The sequence below is a fragment of the Bos grunniens genome, chromosome 6, assembly GCF_055505025.1.
Source record: "Bos grunniens cultivar Pamir isolate PY7600 chromosome 6, Bosgru_T2T1.0, whole genome shotgun sequence".
Lineage (NCBI taxonomy): Eukaryota > Metazoa > Chordata > Mammalia > Artiodactyla > Bovidae > Bos > Bos grunniens.
Genome location: NC_141170.1, coordinates 74,185,873 through 74,207,823, shown reverse-complemented (window position 1 = coordinate 74,207,823; position 21,951 = coordinate 74,185,873). Strand labels below are relative to the sequence as shown.

Here is a 21,951-nt window from a genome sequence, read left to right as displayed (position 1 = left end):
AATAAGATAAAAATTACCTAAAATCCTTCTATTCAAAGATAAAGTGTTACTTTGTTTACATTCTTTTTGAATTTTTACTGCATATGTTTACTTATATATATTTTTCCCAAAATAATATTTTATTTAAAAATTTTTGCTTATTTTTTGTTTTCTTTCTTTCTTTTTGCTGTAGCACAGCATGCAGGATCTTTGTTCCCCAACTAGGGATCTGCATTGGAAGGGCAGAGTCTTAACTACTGGATCTCCAGGTAAGTGCCCCAGATAGTATTTTACATATTGTTTGAAACCTATCTTTACCCTTCTCTCTCTCTTTTTTTTTTTTTTTTTTTTTGAGGTCTGATCTTAAGGACTGATGCTAAAGCTGAAACTCCAGTACTTTGGCCACCTCATGCGAAGAGCTGACTCATTGGAAAAGAGTCTGATGCTGGGAGGGATTGGGGGCAGGAGGAGAAGGGGACGACAGAGGATGAGATGGCTGGATGGCATCACCAACTCAATGGACATGAGTCTGAATGAACTCCGGGAGCTGGTGATGGACAGGGAGGCCTGGAGTGCTGCAGTTCATGGGGTCGCAAAGAGTCGGACATGACTGAGCAACTGAATTGAACTAAACTGAGACTTAGACATAAAAGCTCTTAGAGAGGACAGCCTTCGTCTCTTGGCGATGTACTCCTGGCATTTTTCTTTTGCCTCTTTATTCTCTTGGCCAAAAGTTTAGCATGTTCTGCAGCCTTTTCCTTATTTTTCTCAGTATGCTGTTTCTTCAGCACAATATGTCCAGAACACCTGCAGTAACAAGACACTGAATCTTGGACGCTCTGGTCCTGGGTTTCTTACCTTCTTTGTTTAGGGGCTTTCTTACAACATCTGGGTGGATGCCATCTTTTTTAGAGAGACTGAAAGGTTTACGGATTCTGGAAGCTCTTTTGGACCCCAGGTGATGAGGCATAGTAGTATTAGTGAGTCCAAAAATATCCTTATCCCCTTTTTTGGGGATGACCAAATTGTCAACACTCAGATTGGCATCCATAATGCAACCCCGAACAGATTAGGTCTTTCTTTCTCCTGTCCTCCTTGGTCTGTAATAGGAATGCCCCTTACTCAGCAGCAAGTGGACTTGGCCATGGGTCAAGACACCCTGATTCCTGGGGAAGCCCTGTTTGTTGTTACTGCCGCTAATTCAGACACACATAACCCTTCCATTCTTCACCCAGAGGATCAGCAGCAACTTCTGTGGCCATATGCTTCTTATAGAAGATATGAAGTTTTTGTTCATTGTCCACTTCAATGAGCTTCCAGCAGCCAGTGGCCAGGGAAGAGATGTTCAGCTTTATTCTGAGGCAGCGGAATGCCTCCAAGGTGCCACAAAGAGTCCCTTCCTCGTAATAATAAATCAGCAACATCATGTTTCTAGGGCAATAAATGAAAAATCACAATATCTATGAGCCTTCTTATACACAGGTATCCCATAATTTAGTTGACCAACCCCAACTATTGGATAATTTTTTTCCACCCAAAGCAATGTTATAATCAGTGATCTCATTGTTGCCTCTCTGTCTACATCTTTTACTTCCACAGGAAATGATATGATGGATGAAAGAGCATAGCGTGTGCATTTATGAGAAACATTCCTCAGTTTGAATGAAATTAAAAATATCTAAGTAGTGTATCTGGTGAAGTCCGACAGAGATCTGATTAGCTGTGTGGTCTCAGACAAGTTGACTGCTGAGTGTCACACGGTGGGGAGAATGGCTGCCCTGTGGCTGTGAGGATGGTTCAATGAAATAACACATGTAGGTGTTGCCAGCACAGTGACCGGCACGTAGCAGGTGTTGCATAAATGTCAAGTCATTGCCTCCCTTGCCCCACCTAGTATGAAACTCAGTCTCATTCACAGAGAGAGAGAGATAAGAGAGAGTAGGAAGAGAAGAGGGATGAAGGAGATGAAAGGGAAGGAGGAGACGGAGGAAAGGAGGAAGGAGAGAGGGAAGAGCAGAGATGGGCGGGAAGCGGGGATTAAGAGAACGGAGAAGGGGCCTACCAAACACAGAACGTATGTCTGCATGCCTCTTTTTGGAAGAAAAGACTCATGGTAGCTTTCATGCTTTTTCCTTTGTTTATTTTTCACGGCTAGAGTTTCCCCCACCCAGCACAGAAGCTTTACAGTGCGTTACTTCAGCATTTCCACCTGCCCTTTGGGTATTATCAAAGGTTAAAACCCACACAACAGGGCAGAGTAAAGCTTGTTTACTTGCAAGATTCATGTCTGGTCTTGAAAGGTATTTTTTCCCCTTGCCCCACAAGCACTGATGAAAAGGAAGATGGATGGTACACCGAGGATGTGGGTGATGCATGCAAATTGGGTTCTGCATGGGCAGGTTGGGTTGGGGAGGGCTTCCTCCTGACCCACATGCACACCTGGATTCAGGTGCCCAGGTGACAGCCAGACAAGCTCTTTGCCTGCCCCCATCTCCCCTGCCACCTTTTCTGGAGACTCTTGCCCAGGCAGGGATCTCCTAGGAGTCCTTCACACATCAGGATGCATTTCGGTCAACTGCTGCCTTTCCCAGGGGTATCTGCATTTCAGGATGCAGCACTCTCTGTGGGATGCGAGGGTTGTCGGTGTTAAAATGTTCACTAATCATTCAGGCGGCCCTGCTTCCTTCCATGCTTTCCCTCCAGCAGCCATTATTGAGCGCATGGCATTCCAGAATGTGTCCTACACTGAAGCGCCATGGACAAGACAGACAAGCTCTCTGCCCTCTTTCAGCTTACTTTTGGATGAAAAGATAGACAAAACCCAAGTACACAAATGCATGCCCAGTTATGGAGTCGCTGAGAGAATTTACTCTGGGAAGGATGGTGAGGAAAGACCCCTCTCCCCCAGAGGCAGTGATACTTAGCCCCTTTCAATCTTTGTGATTTCTTGGATGTCCAGAAATGAGCGTGTCAATCACTACATCACTGAGGCAGTGGATGCTTTGGTCTGTTTTAATAATAATAACAACCTACATGTATTGAAAGCCTACTATGTGGTAGGCAGGCTGACAACATTTTGTTGTATCTAGTCTTTATGGCAAACCTTTGGCATAGGAATTACTGTTTTTCAGAAAGGCAGAGAGGTTTTCCCAAAGTCATACTAGAAATAACGGCAGAGCAAAAATCTGAACCCAGCTCTACTTTGCTCTATAATCTGTATCTTTTCTATAACACCATATCCCTCCCCTTCCTAAGAAGAGGTCTCTGACAGCAGTTGCCCTCAAACCCTTATTCCGCAGATGATGAATAGCTTAATATAGAATTTACCTACCTAGACGTGTTTCCAGGCAAATGACAAAGGATTTTTTTCTTTTGCCCCATTTCAAAGAGTCTATGAACCTCGACTTTTTCCCTGATTCTCTATAATCCTTTCCTTTGGCAGAAATAATCCAGTTGAGCCAACCAATGCTCACTTGTGTTTCCAGAGATGCAGCAACGGTGGGGGTGGTACCCCATCTCTGCCTGCTCCCTGCCTCCCTCTCTTCTTTTCTTCTTTCCATGTCCCACACTGATTTGAATTAAATTGACATAATTGTCTCAAGTTTTCACGTCCCTCCTTGTCCTGGAGCACACCATCATTAAAGATCCAAACAATAGCCCCATACTCTGGTTCCCCTGAGATGGCAATTATGGAGATTCTTATGCCACTACTAGGACTCAGGAACACTGAGTGGGAAGCATGGCTTTTCAGGGAAGTGCCTGATATTTCACCATTAGAAGTCTCATCAGTTTTCTCTTCTAGTACAGGTGCCCTTTTAGGAGAAATGCCTGGAGGATTTCCAGTTAATAACAACATGGATGAATGAATATCAATAGCATTTATATTTATATGGCATTTCCCAAAGTACCTTAGCTTATATTAAGCCCTATGGTTTCCTCCAAAACCATGAGTTGGGCCATGAGCCATTGTTTCCACTACAGACAAAGGAGCATGAAATGTCTGTCTGTATTGATAGGTAAATTGCAACTGGTCCCAGGTCACCCAGCTGGTAATTGATCCAACTGAGACTCAAGTCCAAGGCTTTGGAAGTTGAGGCCAAGTGATGCTTCCAAACACTGTTTAACACTGCAGATCAATTTTTCTGGGTCTTACTGTGGCATCTGACTGGAGAAAGGGTTCAGAGGGAAGGAGGATGTAGGGTAAAGGGAGGAATCCAGCAGGTGAGGACTGATTAAATGTGAATGACTGACTCACTCATTCACACTTAAATTTCACAGTCTTTTACTGAACAGTATCACCTGTTGTGTGATACTACAAGAAAGCCCAAATACAGGAGGAGAATCCTTATATTTGGCCGAGACCTACTAGCACTCTTCTCCCTGGCTCCACGGCTGGACTACATTTCCCAACCTGCCTTGTACTCCATGCCTGTGGTCTAGCTAATGGAATGTGACTAGAAAACCTCTTGCTTCCTGCTCTCTCCCTTTAATGCAGATAAGCATGGAGAGCTTGAAAGCTCTGAATTATTTTATTCCTGCCAGTGTGGAACACCCTTAGACATGTATTTCTATTACATTATACCACTGAAGGTTTGGAGTTTACCTTTTACGCAGATTAGTATTATCAGCACTTCTTAACCAGGTTGTAGGAAAGAATTGAGACCTAATGCCCTCAGGCATCCATTGTATGGAATGAATTAATCTCTCTTGTGCATCTAGACTGGTACAAGTTCTACATCTTCCTTAGGAGAATTGAGAGAATAGTCACTCACACAATGTTCCATGGAGTTTAGTTCTCTTGTGGAACCTCTGTTGAGACAGGCTGCATACACTTGAGCAATCCTTGTCCTCAAGGGGTTTATTATAATCTAGTTGTAGAAACTGATCAGATGTACAAGGAAATATGAAGAGGGAAATTCACGTGGCTTCACGTCTTCCTTACAATAAGCCTGTGGAGAAGACTTTATCTTTTGTTATTTACAGATAAAGAGGTTGTAAATTACGCAAATAAAGGCTCAGCGTTTCTCAACTAGGAGGTGTTGGAGCCAAGGTTGAACCTGTGTCTGAAACAGCTTTCCTAATCACACCTCCAAAACTCTCAGAGACTTTTCCTTATGCCAGGAAGGACTCATGATTCCAGCTACTGCAAAAGAAGCAAGTGTAGTCTCCTCTCTGTGCAATTCTCTGTTTGGCCCACAAGGACCAGAGGGCGTTTCCCTTCTGGAGAAGGGTACTTCTCTCACCAGCACCTCTGGTCTTGGTCATGCCTGAGATGCTCTCTCTCCATAGATTTTTCCTGTGTTGGGCTTATTACGGGAAAGAGATAATAACATCATTGAAAACCATTTATAGAAATTAATGGGCTTCCCAGGTGGCGCAGTGGTAAAGAATCTGCTTGCCAGTGCAGGAAATGCAAGGGACAGAGGTTCAATCCCTGGGTGGGGAAGATCTCCTGGAGGAGGAAATGGCAACCCACTCCAGTATTCTTGCCTGGAAAATTCTGTGGACAGAGGGACCTGGGAGGCTACAGTCCACGGGGTAACAAAGAGTTGGGCATGACTGAGCACGCAGCCCCCATACACAAGTATAGAAGTGACCAGGTGTGAAAATAACAGTCATCCTAGATTCTGACTTTAGGAAAAGGGGACTAATTTATGAAAATTTTGGGAGGTACGATTAGGAAAGCAAAGGATTGTTAGTTTACAGAGAGAATTAGGTTAACTAACAACCATCTTCCAAAAGCTTAATTAAGTCTCTCAGCCCTCAAGTGAGACAAGGAAATAATTGATTTCTGCATTGCTGATGGGCAAGTGGTGGGGGGAAGTAATTCACCCATGGCCAACAAGGGAAACAGCATCTGTCCTGAGATTAAAATGTATGATTTTCTGGTTCTTGGTACTTTGTTTCACTTTTGAGTCTGGAATGTTCAAGGCCCAGAAGAATTTTTTGTGTGTGTGAGAACCCCAGAGCAGGACCATCAAAAGATCCTTTGCAAGTGAGAGACCAAATAATTAAGGATTCACTCCTTAGTAATTTTCTGCCCTTCAAAGAAGTAACACAAACAGTGTGCTGCTTCTGAGCATCAAGGCCTTGTGGGTTCACGTGAGATCATTTTAATAAGTGCTGGCACTTCTCATTATAAGTTCTGTCCATCACCCAGTGACTTGTGATGCCAGAAAATATTTGGAGATCTTAAAAATTTAAAGCAACATCCAGAACAAGCTAGACTGAAAGAGATCAAAGTGGCGGGGGGGGAAGAAGAATAAGTAACAAAGGAGGAGGAAAAAGCTTTCTAGAACTATTGAATTCACCAATCACTGAATGCTGTGCAAGGAGGTTTTCAAATGTTTTGCGCAAGAACTGCATGTGATAGGCATTTAATTACTTTATATCAGTGTGAAAACTGAGACTGAGATGGAAACCATCTTGTCCAAGTTACATGTAAAATAGATAGCCAATGGGAATTAGCTGTATGGCTCAGGGAACTCAAACAGGGGCTCTGTGACAATCTAGAAGGGTGGGATGGGAGGGAGGTTCGGGAGGGAGGAGGCGACATGGGTATACCTATGGCTGATTCATGTTGATGTTTAACAGAAGACAACAAAATTCTGTTAAGCAATTATCCTTCAATTAAAAAATAAATACTTTTTTTTAAAAAAAAGAAGGAACAGGACCAGTATTGGAATCCAAGTTGGCAAGTCAGCCTGTCAACTTAATGTGTTAAAAACAAAAAACAAACCCTCCATACCCTCAGAAAACAAAACAACCCAGTCCTGTCCATCTCTCGCATGACTTTCTTTACCACGCACATGGATTCCTGCACTTCTAACACTCTGGTCACCAAATGTGTGTGGGTATTTCCTGCACCAAGCAATTCTCTGACATTGGCTGGGTATCCTCTAATTTAATTCAGTTCCGACACTGCCTACCTGAAGAGAATGTCAGATCCCACAGGTTCAGGGTTCAGCTCTCTGAGACCGACACCCACTTCAGATGCCAGCCTCAAGTAGTAGGTCTCCATGTCACCTACAACCTCTGTCCTGTTTGGCTACAACTCAGAGGTTCTCATGACTTCTTCCCCCTTGTGCTGTGCTGTGCTGTGCTTAGTCACTCAATCATTTCTGACTCTTTTTTACCCTGTGGACTGCAGCCCGCCAGGCTCCTCTGTTCATGGGCATTCTCTAGCCAAGAATACTGGAGTGGATTGCCATGCCCTCCTTTAGGGGGTCTTCCCAACCCAGGGATCGAACCCAGGTCTCCCGCATTGCAGGTGGATTCTTTACTGTCTGAGCCACCATGGAAGCCTGGGAAGCCACCAGGGAAGCCCGTGAAGTCTCATGACTTCTTCTTCCTTAGATCTGACTAATTTGCTAGAGTGGCTCACAGAACTCAGGGAAACATTTATTTAGGCTTACCAGTTTATTCCAAAAGGATATGATAAAGGAAACAGATGAACAACCAGATGGAAGAGATGTATGGGGCAAGGTGTGCGGGGAGGTGGGTGGAGCTCCCATGACCTCTCGGGTGTACCACTCTCCTCGCACCTCCACCTGTTCAACAACCTGGATGCTCTCAGAACCCCATACGGCTGAAATTTTATGGAAGACTCATCACATACATATGATCAATCATTAACTCCATTTTCAGCCCTTCTCCTTTATCAAGAGAATGGAAGATGTGGCTGAAAATTCCAAGCTTCTAATGGTGGCTTGCTGTTGCTTGTGACCTGCCCTCATCCAGGAGTGGACCCAAAAGTCACCTCATTTGAACAAAAGATGCTCTTATCACCCAGCAGATTACAAGGGTTTCAAGAGTGCTGTTTCAGGAACTGCGGTCAGAAACAAACATTAGAACAAAAGATGTTCCTAGTGCGTTTATCACTTAGGAAACTACAAGAGTTTCAGGAGCTCTGTGCCAGCAGCCAGGGGCAGAGACCAACACATACTTTCTACTGTCTCACACTTAACTGCCCTGTACTGCCTTCCACCTGCAGATCTGACTAAGAGGCTAGGAGGAGGGCTGTCAGAATTCCTGTGCTTATATGTCTGTTTTTCTCTGCTTGACTGAAAGCTCTTGAGGCCCAGAATCAAGATTTAGTATCTTGGTATCTCCAGAGCCTAAAGTAGTTGGTGAGAGCAGTAAAAGTTTGCTGCATGAATGAATGGACATTTGCAATTAGTTATAGGCCAAGAGTCAAATATCTCACCCTCTCATCTAATCCCAAGTCTCTCAGGCTCTCAGAATATAAGCAACATTGCTCACCCTCTCCACCCTCCCCACATTCTACTTCATGGGCCAAGGAAGTCTAAAGCTGTCTCTGAAATGTCTGGAAATTTTAGACAAGTCACATCTGGATTATGAGACTCAGTTTCTTCTCCTGTAAGTGGATGTTTTGATTTAGGGAAGGATGGCAGACAAATTTCTTCAAGGGCTAGACAAGTACAGAAAGTAAGTGACGCAGATATTTGCTGTAAGACAATCAGGAGTAGTGACCACGATGGCCAATACGAAGGGTCCCTGAGACAGAGAAAGAAGCTATAATTCATCTTCAGTTGATTTTTGTGTGTGTGTGGCATGTGGGATCGAGTTCCCTGACCAAGGATTGAACCTGGGCCCCCTGCACTGGGAGCTCAGAGTCTTAACCACTGGGCCACCAGGGAAGTCCCTCCAGCTGATTATTATATGGGAATGAGGGCTTTTTTCCAAAAGATGTGGAAGATCTGGATTTTTATGTGAAAGCTTCCAATTCTTAAATGTAGGCACAAAATTTTTCAGAAACACAAAATGAGCCAAACTCAACACATCTGTGTGCTGAAATCAGCCCATGGACCTCCAGGGTACAGCCTCTGGTCCAGATGATGTCTGAAGTCCTTTCCAATCTGGAAGGATTTGGCCTGGTGGTAGATTGTCTCTTCAATCCGTGTGTTTTTGGCTCCCTGGTCTATTTCTGCTCCAGTTTAAGCAGAGTGGACGAGGGCTTAAGTGTAACTGTGTTTATAAACACCCTAAAGAATTCCATATGGTATGCCGAATGTGAAGTTGGCTTAATTTGAAAAGATTAAATGTGCTCAGGCAATTGCAGAGTTGTCTGTTTCATAAATCAATGCAATTTGTTGGTGGCAGGCCGGCGAGGGATGAGCTTTGGGAAGCGCAGCTGGTGTGACCAGTAAGCCCAGTGGTAGGGACATCAGAGGCGAGTTGTGTGACAGTAGCTCTCCTGAACATTCAAACATCTTCCTCTTTGCAACACACACACACACTCATGCTCCCCTTCTCCCTTCCCCCACCCCCATTTCGTTTCCTACTTCTTAATTTGAACCTTATCCAAATGAAAAAGATTTCCTTTACACATTCAGGGACAATGCAGGAAGTGCTCAGCCATCCTGGACCAGCTTTCTCAACAGATAGCGGCCCTTGCAGTCATGCAGAAGCCCTCAGTTAGGAACCTGAGTGGGGGTGTAGGCCTGCCTCTGGCATTAACCAACCACAAGATCTTGGACAATCATTTCCCCTCTCTGAGCCTCACGTCTTTAGCTGTAGAATAATGGGAATGAACTTGGATGTCTTAGGTCTCCTGCACCATTAACAATACTCATTATCTTTGATCCCCCAGGAGGCAGGAGAGGGGAAATCTCTCCTGTTTTCTCCTTTAGCATTGTTTCTGCTTCAGATGATGGGCAGCAGCCTCTTGGCCTCATGTTTAGGCATGGGAATAACCTTGGCTCTTCTCTTCTGCAGAACCACCTTAGGCAGGTGGTTGGGAAGTTTGGTGTAATGTGTGGTGCAAGCTTAAGGTGGACCTTGAGGCATCTATGGATCCCAGGTAAGCCTGGAACAGAGGCCCCTCACCATTGACTTTTCCTCTGTCATTTCTGGCACAGTTTCAGGAGCAGAGAGTGTCAAGCTCATGTAATCAGGTGTCCTGATCGATACTTCTTAACCCTTCAGAACACAAAGAAGGAAAAGAAGAGGGAAAAGGGTATGTGAGTTAGACCTGTGGTCACAAATAACAGAAAAGCAAATCACTGCGGGGTAAACAATAAGAGGATGATTTAACTAATATGAAAAGGATCCCAGCGTTATACCAGCAGCTCCAGGAATGGATAAATCATCAACTCATTGACATCATTAAAGTCTCAAATCTCTTTCATTTTTCTATTTTGTGTCAAGGCAATTCTCCTCATTGTAATGAAATGGCTGCCACGGTTCCAGGATTCATGTCTTTGCATATCAAAATTTCTTTTTTGTGTATCTTTCATTTTCCAGTAAGACAACCCTCCAATAATTCTTTTAAAGTCACAATGTCCAGAAATGAGTCTCATGCCTGTCCTTAAGACCAGTCATTAACAGGGAAGTGAAATTACTGCCCTTTGCTTAGATCCCAACAATCCTGATTCACCCTAAGCGGGGGTGAGGCCCTGTCTCCTCTGAGGTGCAGAGGCCCTACACCTGAACAAAACCAGGGTCAGAATTCAAAAAAAGAGGACAGGGGACATGATTGTTAGAAAGACTACCAATAACATCTCTTTTCTTTACCTTCCTCATCTCTACCTTGGGGCTGGGAGGGAGGAAAGAAGAAGAGTAGGAAAAAAGAGGAGGAAAGAGAAAAGCAGGGAGGAGGATAAGGGAGAGTAGTAGTTTTGGAATCAAGCATACTCTGGTTTCAATCCCAGCTTTGCCATTTCCTAGCTGTGTGCTCCTGGCATGATCACAGGCATGCCTAAGTTTGGGTTTCCTGACTTGTAAAATGGAAGTAAGGTGGGATTTTCATGAAACTAAATAATAAGATAAATATAAGGTGCCAAGCATAGGTTTTTTTTTTTCCCACAAAATAATGTTCAATTAATATTAGGAAGAAGAGAAATAGAAGTAGGAAAGAAGCAAGACTTTATAGAGGGCTTTACAGTGTGTGTGTGTATATATATATGTTCAAGCTGGTTTTAGAAAAGGCAGTGGAACCAGAGATCAAATTGCTAAAATCTGCTGGATCACTGAAAAAGCAAGAGAGTTCCAGTAAAACATCTATTTCTGCTTTATTGACTATGCCAAAGTCTCTGATTGTGTGGATCACAATAAACTGTGGAAAATTCTGAAAGAGATGGGAATACCAGACCACCTGACCTGCCTCTTGAGAAACCTGTATGCAGGTCAGGAAGCAACTGTTAGAACTGGACATGGAACAACAGACTGGTTCCAAATAGGAAAAGGAGTACGTCAAGGCTGTATATTGTCACCCTGCTTATTTAACTTCTATGCAGAGTACATCATGAGAAACGCTGGGCTGGAAGAAGCACAAGCTGGAATCAAGATTGCTGGGAGAAATATCAATAACCTCAGATATGCAGATGACACCACCCTTATGGCAGAAAGTGAAGAGGAACTCAAAAGCCTCTTGATGAAAGAGGAGAGTGAAAAAGTTGGCTTAAAGCTCAACATTCAGAAAACGAAGATCATGGCATCTGGTACCATCACTTCATGGGAAATAGATGGGGCAACAGTGGCTGACTTTATGTTTTTGGGCTCCAAAATCACTGCAGATGGTGATTGCAGCCATGAAATTAAAAGACACTTATTCCTTGGAGGGAAAGTTATGACCAACCTAGATAGTATATTGAAAAGCAGAGATATTACTTTGGTAACAAAAGTCCATCTAGTCAAGGCTATGGTTTTTCCAGTGGTCATGTATGGATGTGAGAGTTGGACTGTGAAGAAAGCTGAGCACAGAAGAATTGATGCTTTTGAACTGTGGTGTTGGAGAAGACTCTTGAGAATCCCTTGGACTACAAGGAGATCCAACTAGTCCATCCTAAAGGAGATCAGTCCTGAATATTCATTGGAAGGACTGATGCTGAAGCTGAAACTCCAATACTTTGGCCACCTCATGTGAAGAGTTGACTCATTGGAAAAGAGTCTGATGCTGGGAGGGATTGGGGGCAGGAGGAGAAGGGGAGACAGAGGATGAGATGGCTGGATGGCATCACCGACTCGATGGACATGAGTCTGAGTGAACTCTGGGAGTTGGTGATGGACAGGGAGGCCTGGCGTGCTGTGATTCATGGGGTCGCAAAGAATCAGACATGACTGAGCGACTGAACTGAACTGAACTTACAGTGTATAAGATGTTTTCACAAATATTAGCCCCTTCCATCTGACAGTCAAGTCACAGATGGGATGTGTTTATTGTTTCCGTCTAAGGATATTGAAGCTACAGATCAGGGACCACATGTATTATCTTGCTTAAGGTAGTAAGAACAGGGTGCAGGTCTTCAAAGTCCAAAGCCCCAGAAATATTCAGAAAAAAAGTGGTAAAAAATAAAAAAGTGTGTTGAGAATAAAAGCATATTATTATATTTGGAAAACACATTGTGGGGAGGGAGAAATCCTTACAATGAAAAATCAGGTTGTTGGCATCCACCTAATACCCAAACCTCCATCTTCCTCTACTTAGAGTCAATTCAACAAGTATGTTGAGCACCTGCTGTGTACAGGGAAGATGGCTGGTCTCCAGAGGACACAGAGGGGGCTGAAATACATCCTCTGTACTTAAAGAACTCAGAGTCTTGGAAAAGCAGAGTCATTCTACTGATCTAAGCTTTTCAAAATGCAAAGTATTTGAATTAGTACTCCTTTTCTTCAAATTTTTACCTTTCAAATCTTGTAGCTATCTTGTAGCCCACAACCCCTCATGGTCAAGGCTGATACAGACTTTGTGGAGGAGTTGGGTACAATGGAGCTGGCTTCGATATTTTCTGTGGTTTCTTCCAAATAGAATAGTCTGTAAGAACAGGAGATCAGCTGTGTCAGAAAGCGGTTCTGGGAGTTCTGGTGGTCTGGAAGAGGGTGGAATCTTCCTCACTGAGCCAGCCATCTCCTCTCCCCAGCCTGAGCCAGGGTCAAGCCAGCCAACCCTTACCCATCAGGACTCCCACTTGGAGTAAGTGGGCCTGTGCTTCACCCAGGCCTGATCTTGACTGATCATATCTGGCCTTGGGAGCTCCACGGTGGGTGGGTGGGTGGGGGTCTCAGTGACTCAGCCACACTCTCCAGACCCTGTTGGGCATCATCACCTGAAAAGAATTGCCAGTGCTTCCCCAAAGGAGGCCCTTAACCTCTGGAACCCAATCTTCTTCCCTGTTCCAAGCAGAACTGATTCCTTTGGACTTCTGGTTCAGAGATAACTTAAGTCAGGTGTGGTGTATGTGATGATGAAACACTCTGCGGTTCCCATGGTCAAGAGGAGTGCAGAGCTTGGGTAGCCAGGCCGTGGTGACATGGGTATGAGCTTGAGAAGTGAAAGTCAAGTGGTGGGAGCAGGCTGATACTATCAGAGGGGTTGTACAGGGCTATGGGGCTGGTTTTGAACAGCAGGAGCCTCTCTTTCTCAAGACAGCCTCGCATTTTACTTAAAGAGCTCATACTTTGGAATTGTGTCTGACGACTGAGACTCTCCAAAACCAGGGCACCAGCAAATCCAGTGCCTGGTGAGGGTCCACTTCCTGGTTCTGTCTCTTTTATAAGGGCACTAACCCCATTCATGAGTACTCCTCCGTCTTGACCCAATCATCTCCCCAAACCATGGGAGCTCAAGTGAGACCATAGGATTCACCATAACAAAGTAGCCCAGACAGATAGCACTCTAGTGTCTTGTTACAACTCTCCCCAGGAGAGGCATCAATATTGCCTGTTAGTCATTCTTCCTGTTAATACCTGGACTTTGGGGTCCATGCACTTCTTCCCTCCCCACTATAAGTCCTCAGACAATGTAGGTAGCATTTCATGTATAAAAGGGAAGTGCTGTGTTTAAATCCTTTTGAACGTAGGCAACATGAGGACATGAATTTTTTATCCTGTTGTGCGTGTGGTCACACCAAACCACAATGGAGGCTGAGGAATGTCATCTAGCCTGGGATTTGGGAACCTCTGAGGCAATCAGCCCTTCTGATTGCCAAATAACCCTCACACCATTTTTTTCCCACGAGAGACTATACTGACCAACTCTGTAAGGGGGACAGTTGAAAGCCTGGCCTAGTTACTGTATCCAGCTCAGTATTCCAAGTCTCTGGGGGGATATGTAATGTCTCCACAAAGTCCAGATGCAGAATTTCATGTTCATTGACCTGTGAACTAAAAGGACAAGTTATCTGTCACCACCCTCCATGTACCCCACGTGCTTTGATGGAACAGGGATGGGACAAGGAAACAAGCAGTCCCATTCAGAAAAGTGCAGAGTAGAAGTCACTGGCCCATGGTCCACAGACTGTACAATCTTGCCAAGCAAGAGATTCTGCCAGGTAGCAGGGGAATTTTCTTGATCAGACCAGAATTAAACTCCTTGGGGAAAATTCCCTCATCCATTGTTCTCTAAGATCTGTTATTCTATTGACATTGTGGGCCGTTTGTTGTGGGGTCTATCTTACGAGTGTAAGATGTTTGCCAACTTTCCTGGCCTCTATCCATTAGGTACCAGTGGGCAGAGGCATCTCTGCCCCAGGTGTGACAATCGAAACTGTCTCCAGGACTCCACTGGTGATCCAGTGGTTGACAGTCCATCTTCCAGTTCAGGAGACATGGGTTTGATCCCTGGTGGGGGAACTAACATCCCACAGGCCACGGGACTACTGAGCCCGTGAGGCCAAGGCAAGACCCAACACAGCCAAATGAATAAAAATTTAAAAAACGTTTCCAGACATTGCCAAATGTCCTATAGGAGCTAATGGTTTTAGGTGTGAACAAAGTCCTGTATTATGGTTTTTTGAGCAAGTCTGTCCTCTCACAATCTTAGTAGGATTCTGATCTACATGTGCCCAATTAGTTCCATGAACATAACAAAGGCTGAAGCTCTTTCCTAAACAAAAATGTTCATGAGTGATTTATTTCTTTGCATCCAAGTATTTTTTTCTACTGCATAACATAGTCTTCGTTGCTATAGCTTCTAAAAGCATTTTTCTTGCCACTTGTCACTCAACACTAATTATTAATAGTTGGGCAGTGGGCAGCAAGAAAGCTGATACTGGAGACTGGAAAGACTCATGTTGACAAAGGGCCCTGTGATACTTCAAAAGACAAACAACCAAAACAGAGCCACATGTTTTAGGCTTACATCATGGCAGCATGCCACTTCAAGGTAAACTTCAGTTTAACCGAAGTTAAACTGTAAACTTCGGTTCAATAAGTCCCTTTCAAACAAACCTTTAAGTTGTGAAATCTCAAAGATTCAAATGTGCGCCTTCCCTCAAGGTCAGGAATGAACGAAATTGCAGCTTCCCTTCCATCTCCTATTGTTGATGATCCTTCAGCTCTACCATCTCCCACCTTCTCTCCTATAAACCTACTACAGTACAGTGCTATAAGCCAATTGTGTTGGTTGGGTACCTAGGTTAACTTTGTTGGACTTATAAACAAATTTGGCTTATGAATTTGCTCTCAGAACAGAACTCGTTCACGTGTAGGGGAATGACTGTATTAGTAAAGGAATGTTACAGTAGTACCCCACTTCAAAGTATCCATTTCCCTATTGTTAAGATATAAAAACAGGTAATGGTCTTTTTTCCTGGCCCTCTTTCCCTCTTGTCTATCAGTGATTAGCTGGGATGGCAGATACAAAGCTAGGTTGGCTTCTTCATGATTAGGAAGAGAATCAGGACCTGGGATGTTGGGCTAAGCGGAGGGCAGAGAGGAAGGTATATGAGCAGGCAAGGGGAAACTCGAGGTGGTGGAGGTGGAACTAGATGGAGCCTGGAGCAGCTTCCAGGATGGCGTGCTGATTTCTGAGGTCCAGTGTGGGTGAGGCTGCACAGGCCAGGTTCCTTCAAAGGGTCTAGAATGAGATGACCACAAGAAAATCACCAAGAGAGTTCATTAATTCCATATTCAAGTAAGCCAGATGAACTCTGAACTGCTTCCAATATTTCATTTCAAATTTATATGTATGTTTTATGTTTAATAAAAGGAAATTGAAAGATAATTAATATTTCATTCTGATTAGGAAAACAGTAAATAAAAACTGAACTGAGATTAAATATTCAGCCATAGGGGAAATGTTCAGTACACTGTGATATATACATACTATAGAAAACTGTGCCATGGTTAAACTTGTATGTACAATGTGATACCATTTACATTAAAAAGAAAACTCCACACTATTGCTGTATGAAAATGTTGTTATGTAAGTAAATGTATGGGAATTGATATGAAAGGACCCACCAATCAAGCTGCTAACTGTGGCTGGGCTGGAAGGGGCAGGAAGGGTGATGGTGCAGAGCTGGGTGATGGTTAAAGGGCTTTAAAAGTAACAGTTTTCCTGGAATAGCATGTAAATAACATTTGATAAAAATTAAAAGAATGAAATGGGTCTCTTTGTACTGATAGATACTGGTTTCTTTTTTTCCACCTTACTGGTTTCTTTTTTTCCGCCTTGAAGGAAACTATTAACTGTATTTACCTCTGTGGGGTATGGACAGAGGGAGAAAGCATATGGGAAGTTCCACTATTAATTTTGCACTTCTCTAAGCTCTCAATTTTCTAACCATGTTTATATGTTGCATTTTCTTCAACAGTTTTCTGCATGATAAGAGGATAAACCTCTTCTTCCTTTTTTCTTTAAATTCAACTCTATTAAAGTAAACTAATAACATGTTACTTTAAAGGAACTTACATGAAGTAACATGTGATCCTGGTTGATAATTTTGAAAATATAAGAAAGCATAAAGAATATACTTTAAGTCATGCATAGTCTATCAGACATGATGTTCATTAATAACATTTTGATGATTTCTTCCAATCTCTTTTCTTATGTCTCTTAATGTTTATTTTAATAGGATTGAGTTATATTTTGCATTCTGTACTGTACTTAATAAGGTATTATGAAAATTTCTCATACCATTAAATATTTTTTAAACAATGTAATTTGTAATCATTATATAACAGTACTATACATACATGAACATCCCCTACTATATGTACATATATAAAATCATAATTATGATGCCAATAGTTAAGCACTCACAGTATTTAGGTTCTACATAAGGACTTTACCTATATTGTCTCATTTCATCCTTCCAACAGGTCCATGGGGTAATGTATCATCCCCATTTTATAGATGAGGAAGCAGAGGCTCAACTAGATTATAGGTAGAATTAACCCAAGGTGTCAAAGCTAGTGAGTGGCTAAGCCAGGTCTCTAACGCCTATCTATTGTCTTAACTGCTGTGTTAAAAAGCGACTACCATAATTTTTAAACCAACTTCCTTTTGTTAGATGTAGGTTTGCTTTAAAATTTTTACTATGTTGAATAACCTAGTGATGAATATCCTTGTACACGTGGCTTTGGCCACATCTCAGAAGTCCTTGCTTAGGTTAAATGCCTCAGGGTGGAATTACTAGGTCATAGGAGAACATCTTTCAGGTTTTTGCAACGTATTCCCAGACCCTTTCGCAGGGGTACTTTGGAGCCGTAGGCAAACCCTTCCAAAAGAAAAGGGTAACTCTGCAGGAACAAAGAACTGCAGAGATCATGGCCCTCCTGGGTTGAGGGCTGAGCTGGAGTCCGCTGACTTTGTCTTCTAAGTGATGGCACTCAAGTCGCACCTGGCGCCTGGAGAGTTTTATTGAATTTCCCTGCAATGCCATTATGCTCCGCAAACACCGAGCCAGGCCCCTATTACAGCAGGTAAGCGCACATCTTGCTACAAGCCTCCTTTCAAGTTTCTATTATTTCAAATGTCAAATGCACTTTGCCTCAAGCCTTTTCGACCTTTAATTTTTAAATCCACATGCATTTAATTTATTTATTGGATTTCTATAGGACTTGAGGGAAAATTTAATTCATATACTTCTGGTTCATCTTGGCTTAACTCATTTGATGGCTTAAAAAGCTTTGTTGGCTCTCTTAAATAAGAATTTTTTTGTGTGGGTGCAGCTTCTTTTCAGAGATAGGATGCTAGGGAGGGGTTTTTCTCATTGAAAAGATCAGCACAAAGCTAGTAAGGTGATCAACTTGGGAAAGGGCAGGCTCCCAGTCATTCTTTAAGACTTTCTGCCTGGTCGAGAAGTTACAAAACAGTACAACTAACTGGTAAAGCAGCATCCTTTTCCTTGACCTCATTAGATTAACTTGGGAGCCCACTACAGCTACAGCGATGTGCCAGGAACCTCAGGGGCACCCCAAATTAAAAAATTTTAAATTGCATTTCAAAATTTAGTAATGTGCTCATTCAAAAAATTAGTTGGTGACATCTGAACTCCCCAATTTGTCTTTTTTACTAAGATATCTGAGTGGAGATAATTCCAGCCCAAAGTAGTCCAAATTTGATATTTTATTAAGTCATTTCAGTCCAAAGATGGGTATATGTGTTATTTCCATTAGGCTTTGTTCTGTTTTGTTTCTCCTTTTTTCCTTACTGTGGAAATTTTTAAACATAGAGAAAAGATGAAAGAGGCGTATGGTGAATGCCCCTATACACACACCCTAATCCTACAATGATTAACGCTTTGCTCTCTGTGCTTTTTCACATGCCAGTCTCTCTCTCTATATACCTGTCATCTCTTTATACTTCTTAGTGAATTTCAAAGTAAGCAGCAGACATCAGTAAACTGCATTTCTAAATCTGTTAGCATGCCAATATTAACTAGAATTCATTATTTAAGTACATTTTTTCTTCACCAGGAAAAAATTATACAAGTGAAATGCACAAATCTTCCTTGTATCATCTAATGGGTTTTGATTAATATGCTCATTTGAGTAACCAAATCCCACCAAGATTTATCAATTTCCTCAATTTCTAAATCCCCCATAGAACTTCTTTGTGTCTTTTGGGAATTAACTCCTCCCCATCCCTTGCCCCGGGTAACAATTGCTCTAATTTCTATCACTATATGTTAGCTTCACCTATTCTAGAACTTCATATAAATAGAATCAGACCATATGAACTATTTACTTAGTCAAGTTGCTATGGCTTCCTGTTGTAGCTACAGCCCTCCTGGTTGAAACAAGAACTATTTAAGGTTGACCTTTCTTGCCTTATGTTATAAATTGGAGTTTCTCAGGAACACATTGAAAATGGAAGTGAAGGCACTAGTGGAAATAATAGCCTAGTTAATGCCTTGCTAGAATGGTATTAAATATGCTACAGAATTATTCTCCTTAATAAAGGGACAATCAGTGGAGAGAGGCTTGCAAGCTGTATTTTGGAAAGAATCTGGTCCCTCTTGACTTACCATTCTGCCTGTCAGAACCACATGGACCTTCAGTGTGCTGGGATTTTGTCCCTTTCGGTATTAACTTCCAACCAAGTCAGAGGTCAAACGAAGATTCCACTGTTCTCAGAAGATCCGGGCAAACCCTTCACAACATGAACAGGAAGGTCTAAGTCCAGCTATGGTGATGTTGGAGGTGGAGCAGGTCACCAGTAGGTGGCGCTCTTCCTCTGAACCATGACCCAGAAGAGCCACCCATCCCTAGCTAAGACCAGAAACCAGCCTGCAGAGAGGCCCTGCCTTCTGAAAGTGACAATGAAAGGAGTCTTTAGATGCTTCTAGTTTTAAAGGCTGCTGAGTCAGTCCTTGATTGAAGTCCTTTGAGCAAGCTGTATTCAGCCATTTCCAGGGCCTGTTACCTTGAAGCAGAATTCAGGTTTCCTAAGACCAGAGGTTATGGGATCTTTTTAAGTAAAAGGATGCTAGGTGCATATCAGTGTTAATTAGTACTAAAAAGTTTGGGAAAGAAAAATCTGGGAAGGTGAATTGGAAGACTTGATAGAATCTGTATGTTAACCAGAGATAAGAAATTCAGTTCTTTATTCTTTTATATATTTATTCAGTACTCAGCATTAAGGAGAGAGCAGAGTACTTAATTTGTTAAAAAACAGTTGTTGGAGTCAGGCATACCTGGGTTGAGAGAACCATTCCCTGGGTCTCAGTTTTTTTCATTGGTAAAATGAAGACTATCTACTCACATCATAGACATTTCATTCCTTGATTCAACAAATATGTATTGAGTGCCCGCTGTGTGCCAGGCACTGCTCTAGAGCTGTGGGCCCCGTGTGAAGAAGGCAAGGTCTCTGCTCTCATGAAGTCTCTCTGTTGTTGTTGTTCAGTCTCCAACTCATGTCTGACTCCCTGTAATGCCATAAACTGCAGCACGCCAGGCTTCCCTGTCCTTCACTATCCCTCAGAGCTTACTCAAACTCATGTCCATTGAGTCAGTGATGCCATCCAACCATCTCGTCCTCTGTCATCCCCTTCTCCTGCCCTCAGTCTTTCCCAGAATCAGGGTCTTTTCCAGTGAGTCAGCTGTTTGCATCAGGTGGCCAAAGTATTGGAGCTTCAGCTTCAACATCAGTCCTTCCAACAAATACTGGATCTCTCAGGCAGGCTATATTTTTGAAGATGATTGTGCCAGTATATTCCAGCCCACATTCTCTTCTTTTTTAAAAAATTTAACTTTCTTTTTTATGTCAAGAATCCTTGCCAACAATGAAAATAAACCAAATCATGAATAAATGCCTACTTAAAAAAATTACTTTATTGAAGTATGATTGACATTAAAATAAACTATACATGTATACTCAGTTCAGTTCAGTTCAGTCGCTCAGTCGTGTCCGACTCTTAAAATAGATAACCAATGCAAGTTTGATGCATGAAACAGGGCACTCAAAGCTGGTGTCCTGGGATAACCCAGAGGGATGGGGTGGGGAGGGAGGTGGGACGGACGTTCAGGATAGGGGGACACATGTACACCCGTGGCTAATTCATGTTGATGTAGGGCAAAAACCACCACAATATTGTAAAGTAAATAGCTTCTAATTAAAATAAATTAGTTTCATTGAGTTAGACAAAGCTGTGGTCTGTGTGATCAGATTGGCTAGTTGTCTGTGATTGTGGTTTCAGTCTGTCTGCCCTCTGATGCCCGCTTTCAGTACCTACCGTCTTACTTGGGTTTCTCTTACCTTGTATGTGGGGTATCTCCTCATGGCTGCTCCAGCAAAACGCAGCTGCTGCTCCTTAACTTGGACGTGGGGTATCTTCTCATGGCCACTGCTCCTGATCTTGGATGTGGGGTAGCTCCTTTTGGCCGAGGCCTTACAAGTAGCTGTGAAAAGAAGAGAAGTGAAAAGCAAAGGAGAAAAGGAAAGATATACCCATTTGAATGCAGAGTTCCAAAGAATAGCAAGGAGAGATAAAGAAAGCTTTCCTCAGTGATCAATGCAAAGAAATAGAGGAAAACAAGAGAATGGGAGAAACTAGAGATCTCTTCAAGAAAATTCTAGATACCAAGGAACATTTCATGCAAAGATGGGCTCAACAAAGGACAGAAATGGTACGGACCTAACAGAAGCAGAAGGTATTAAGAAGAGGTGGCAAGAATACACAGAAGAACTGTACAAAAAAGAGCTTCATGACCCAGATAATCACGATGGTGTGATCACTGACCAAGAGCCAGACATCCTGGAGTGTGAAGTCAAGTGGGCCTTAGAAAGCATCACTATGAACAAAGCTAGTGGAGCTGATGGAATTCTAGTTGAGCTATTTCAAATCCTGAAAGATGATGCTGTGAAAGTGCTGCACTCAATATGTCAGCAAATTTGGAAAACTCAGCAGTGGCCACAGGACTGGTCACAGGAAAAGGTCAGTTTTCATTCCAATCCCAAAGAAAGGCAATGCCAAAGAATGCTCAAGCTACCGCACAATTGCACTCATCTCACATGCTAGTAAACTAATGCTCAAAATTCTCCAAGCCAGGCTTCAGCAATATGTGAACCATAAACTTCCAGATGTTCAAGCTGGTTTTAGAAAAGGCAGAGGAACCAGAGATCAAATTGCCAATATCTGTTGGATCATGGAAAAAGCAAGAGAGTTCTAGAAAAACATCTATTTCTGTTTTATTGACTATACCAAAGCCTTTGACTATGTGGACCACAACAAACTGTGGGAAAATTCTGAAAGAGATGAGAATACCAGACCACCTGACCTGCCT

At 42.7% G+C, this 21,951-nt stretch overlaps 1 pseudogene; it reads right to left on the bottom strand.

The window, feature by feature from the left end:
- Positions 1–227: 227 nt before the first annotated feature.
- On the bottom strand, positions 228–1,406 carry LOC147370887 (small ribosomal subunit protein eS6 pseudogene; annotated as a pseudogene).
- Positions 1,407–21,951: the final 20,545 nt, after the last annotated feature.